Here is a 5,649-nt window from a genome sequence, read left to right on the forward strand (position 1 = left end):
TCACCACTTGCAAGTATGGCACTTGTAGGAACGGCGTCTGATAAACTGAGTGTCAGGGGCTGACAAGGGCATGGACTTTAAATGCTGCCCATCACAAGTGGAGATGACCAACGCCTATAAATAGATGAAGTCCCTCCAGAGTTCAATATACAGAAATTTTCAAGATTCTCACTCTCACAATTAGCATAGTCATAGTTTAGATCTTTAGAAGCTGTGCTGTGGTGCCAAGACAATCAGAAGGGTTGAGAACCACCATCACCGCTGGTCAAGGAGCAGAGGAAGCCGAGCTTGAGAAAGACACTTCGTCCAACTCCTATACAAGTGATTGTACACAACTAGATTGAGCCAAAGAAATACAAGAGATTGTACTCTGTGGCTTGACTCAATTCCTTTCATCTCATTTATCGCTTTCATTTCATCTCATTTATCGCTTTCATTTCATCTGATTAAATATTGCTTTTGTAAAGACAATTTGCTTCTTTATAAATTCATATATTTGATCCATCACACTTTGTCATTGTTTATTTCTTGTTTATGTTGAATGCATCTATACTTTATGCAAAACTTCATTTCAAACGCTTAAACCATCTTGATCAATTGGTAAAAGCATCTTTAACTTAGACTATTCGAGAGAATAACTAAGCTGCATCAAGTAGAACGCCTAGTACATCTAGAGATAGACTTACTGGTGTTTATTGCATTATGTGTTCGACGCATGCATCCTAGAGATAGGTTTTGTATGTTATTCGCATTGAGAAGTGTCGAATAAGAGTCTAACGCATAAGCAAAGATAGGCAACTCATCTCATCCACATCACATTCTAGTTTGTGTATATTCATCTTAGATCGACGCATACCACGTACATTAAAAATCTATTTTCGCATGATTCATCACTCACTACTCAACTCTTTTGTATCTTCTTGCATAGGCACAGCACTTTAGTGTAAATAACACAATTCTCTCGTACATTTAGGAAACCCCTGCAATAGGTACAACGCAAGGTCTGCGTTAGCTTAACTGAATCTCTGAGTTCGACCCTGGACTTACCAGGAAGCTAAATTGGATTTATACTTAGGTTTGGTTTTGGAAAACTTAAACGTCAATAGAAGGAGTGTTGTGCGTTCTGTTGCACAGCTCTAACGCACCAACGCGTTACAAATACATAAATGCATCAAAGCATCAATGCATCATCTATACTTAGAACTTATTTTTCCAATTTACTTTATACAATACACTCCCAGCTCGAATCACGATAGCAACGAACAAGTTTTTGGAGCTGTTTCCGGGGATACAGAAACAAAACTAACCAAAAATTTCGTTGTATCTTTTGTAGGAACACTTCAGTCGAGGGAGTATTACAAGCCAAGCCTAAGCTTGTGAACGTTTATGAGCAGGGAGAGCAGTCTTGAATTCATATACGACCCCGAGATTGAAAGGACCTTCCAACGTAGAAACCGATCTAATCTTTGTTGAAGGTTGAGACAACAACTTCTCAGACAATAGAACAGGCAACGAGCAATGGCGAAAGAACAGGCAAATCAGAACTTAGCTTTGCAACTAGCTCATGCTGCACAAAATCTGATCCTAATGGCGAATAGTAGCATGCATCCCATGAGGGAGTACACATCACTGTACTGTATGATTTCTCTCCAGGAATCATATACCTAATGCCAGATGGGACAAGGTTCGAGATTAAATCTGTAATGCTTCAAATGCTCCAGACTGTTGGACAATTTGGGGGTGGTCGTGAAGAAGATACTCACGCCCGTATGAAGCATTTCCTGGAAACGTGTAATTCATTTGTGATTCCTGGAATCACCCCAGAGGCAATCAGGCTATCTTTGTTCCCCTATTCTTTGTGTGATAACGCAAAACAATGGGTAAGCTCGAAGCCTGGTGAAATCACCACCTGGAAGAAGTTGGTGGAGAAATTTATGCAAAAATACTTCCCACCTACCACCAACACGAGGAGGCGTCAAGAGATTATGAACTTTGAACAAGAAGAAGCTGAGACCTTAAGCGCTGCATGGGAGCGTTTTAAGGGATTGGTCAAAAAATTTCCAAATCATGGACTACCACTAACTATCCAAATGGAGACTTTTTATGGTGGATTGAATAGAGCATCGCAGATGGCAGCCGACGCAGTGGCAGCTAGTGGAATTATGGATAAATCTTACACTGAGGCTAAAGAGATATTAGACCGCATTGCTAAGCATAACGTGGAATGGGTGGACGATACGTATGATGGAAGAGCTGACAGGAAGAAGAGATCTCAGAATGTTAATTCTATCGATTCCAATGCAATAGCCACACTTTCTGCACAAGTGGCTACGATGACCAGCCTTTTACAGAACATATCACTAGGAAACGCATCAAATCAGCAGAAGGTGAATCAGGTAGAAGCATTCGGGCAGCCCATGGTTAGCTGTGTGGGCTGTGGAGATCCTCATTCTTATGTTGATTGCCCACAAAACCCGCAGTCGGTATGCTTCATTAAAAACAACCCATTTTCCAATATATATAATCCTAGATGGATAAACCATCCAAATTTTTCTTGGATATGAGGAAATCATCAGAAGCATCACCCAGGGGCAAATCAACAGCAAAGGTAAGGATCGCCGCTTGTATTTCAACCAACGCATCAGCCACATCAACAGTTCTTTAATAGAAGAGGATAGGCATCGAGCTCAGGATCTCCACTTGAGAATTTATTAAAGGAATACATAGCCTAGAATGACGCGTTGCTGAAAAGCCAGGCGTCGTCTATCAGAAACCTGGAAATACAGATAGGGAAGATAGCGAGTAAGTTGAAGAACAGGCAGCCTGGAGTTTTGCCTAGCAACACTGAAACACCTAGGAACAACAATGGAAAGGAGCAATGTCACGCGGTGACAATGCGAAGTGGAAAAGCTCTTGAAGAAAGAAGAATGAATCCAAGAAACAGTAGTCCTTCAAAAGAATGCAACACACGTCCAATGGCAATAGAAGAACAAGAAGAAAGAACGCCTGAGATCACAAGCCATTCAGAACCAAGTACGTCTAACGCGGGAAGACCTGCGGTGCCGCAACGCACCATTCCCTAGACGTCTGATGAAGAAGAATGATGAATAACAATTCAAGCGCTTTCTTGAGCTCCTAAGGCAATTGCATATCAATATTCCACTTATAGAGGCCTTGGATCAAATGCCAAAATATGTAAAAAAAAAAATTAAGGACATTTTGACGAAGAAAAGAAGAGTTAGCGAAACGGAAGTAATCGCGCTAACGCAGGAGTGCAACGCTTTAGTAAGCAACAGTCTACCCAAGAAACAGAAGGACCTTGGGAGCTTCACAGTTCCATGCTCGATAGGAGGGTTGGATGTGGGACATGCGTTGTGCGATTTGGGAGCCAACATTAATCTCATGCCACTCTCAATCTTTAAGAAATTGGGAATTGGTGAAGTACAACCCACTTCTGTTACTTTTCAGCTCGCTGACAGAACAATCAAGTATCCAGAAGGAAAGATTGAAGACGTTCTGGTAAAGGTTGGCAACTTCATATTCCCAGTAAATTTTATTATCTTGGACTATGAAACAGATAAGGAGGTACCAATTATCCTTGGACGTCCCTTCTTAGCTACTAGGAAAGTTTTAATTGACGTACATAAAGGAGAATTAACTATGCGCGTAGATAATCAAGAGGTGAAGTTTAATGTGTTAAACGCATTAAAGTTCCCAGATAGTGAAGATTGTCAACTGAACAGTATTGAGTTGCCTGAAGAAGAGACCCATGTATGCGAGGTCCTCGCATTGGAGGAGAACTTGAAAGAACCAGAGCCGCCAAGTCTGAGTGAGCGGCGGACGAAACCAACGCGTCCATCATTAGAGGAACCACCAGAACTCGAGTTGAAACTGTTATCTAGTCACCTGAAATATGCCTTCCTTGGAACAAACAAAACTTTACCTGTGATCATTTCCGCGAATCTTACTGAGCCTAACGAGCACTCTCTCTTGCAGATGCTGAAAAAGCACATGCGTGCAATAGGTTGGACACTAGTGGATATCCGTGGCATCAGCTCTTCTTATTACATGCATAAGATCAGGCTGGAAGAAGGGAAGTCGGGATCGATTGAGCCTCAAAGAAGGCTAAACCCCATAATGAAGGAAGTGGTCAAGAAAGAAATCTTAAAATGGCTAGACGCGGGAGTGATATATCCTATATCCAACAGTAGCTGGGTAAGCCCAGTCCAATGCGTTCCCAAGAAAAGGGGAACAACTGTGATAGCCAATAGCAATAATAAGCTCATACCTTCAAGGACTGTCACAAGCTAGCGCATCTGTATGGACTATAGGAAGCTCAACGCGGCAACCAAGAAAGACCACTTCCACCTTCCTTTCATTGACCAAATGCTTGACAGACTTGCTGGCAAAGAATTTTATTATTTCCTTGATGGATACTCAGGTTATAACCAGATTTTGATTGACCCAGAAGATCAGGAGAAGATAACATTTACCTGTCCCTTTGGAACGTTTACATTTAGACGCGTGCCCTTTCGGCTGTATAATGCACTTGGAACATTCCAAAGGTGTATGATGGCTATCTTCTCTAACTTCTTAGAAAATACCGTTGAAGTATTCATTGACGATTTCTCAGTCTTTTGAGACTCATTCCAATCATGTCTAGATAATTTGTAGGTCGTCCTCGCTCGATGCGAGGAAACAAACCTTGTGCTGAATTAGGAAAAATGTCACTTCATGGTGACTGAAGGAATTGTCTTAGGCCACAAAGTATCTAAAGCTAGGTTGGAAGTAAATGAAGCCAAGATAGATGTCATAGCTAAACTTCCACCACCATCAAATGTTAAAGCTCTACGAAGTTTTCTAGGGCATGTTGGCTTCTATCGAAGGTTCGTTAGAGGATTTTCTCAAATTGCGCGACCTCTGAGCGCATTACTAAAGGCGAACTGGCCCTACGATTTCAATGAAGACTGTTGTGCTGCGTTTGAAACATTGAAATATGCGTTGACTACAGCCACGGTACTAATAGCACCGGATTGGACGCAGCGTTTTATTCTCATGTGCGATACGAGTGATGTTGCAGTAGGAACAATGTTAGGGCAAAAGAAGGGAAATTTGATATATCTCATCTCTTACGCGTCCAAGACATTAAATGACTCTCAGGAACACTACACAACCATTGAAAAAGAAATGTTGCCTGTAGTGTTTGGCATCGAGAAGTTCAGATCTTATCTAGTTGGTGCATCAGCCACCATCTACACAGATCACTCAGCCATAAAGTTCCTGATGAGTAAAAAGGACGTGAAGCCAAGATTAATAAGATGGGTGTTGTTGTTATAGGAATTTGACATTGATATTCAGGACAGAAAGGGAACTGAGAATCAAGTGGCTGACCACCTGTCCAGATTAGAAAATCAAGAAATGCAAGATCAAGAAAGTGAAATCAAGGACGCATTTCCTGATGAAAGTTTGTTCAGAGTTGAAGGCAGGGAACCTTGGTACACGGACATAGTTAATTACTTAACTACCAAGCAATTCCTTGGGAACTTTAACTCTCAGCAAAAGAAACGGTTAGTACATGACAGCAAATTTTATTTTTGGGATGAACTATTTCTCTATCAACAAGGCTCTGGCTCTATAATGCGTCGATGC

The 5,649-nt window shown here is 41.4% G+C and overlaps 1 non-coding gene across 1 annotated transcript; it reads right to left on the bottom strand.

Annotated features, from left to right (window-relative positions):
* Positions 1-1,971: 1,971 nt before the first annotated feature.
* LOC120089607 lies at positions 1,972-2,074 on the bottom strand. The gene has a single exon (XR_005485280.1). It is a non-coding gene; the product is annotated as a small nucleolar RNA R71 (small nucleolar RNA).
* Positions 2,075-5,649: the final 3,575 nt, after the last annotated feature.

Source organism: Benincasa hispida, chromosome 10 (assembly GCF_009727055.1).
Source record: "Benincasa hispida cultivar B227 chromosome 10, ASM972705v1, whole genome shotgun sequence".
Classification (NCBI taxonomy): domain Eukaryota; kingdom Viridiplantae; phylum Streptophyta; class Magnoliopsida; order Cucurbitales; family Cucurbitaceae; genus Benincasa; species Benincasa hispida.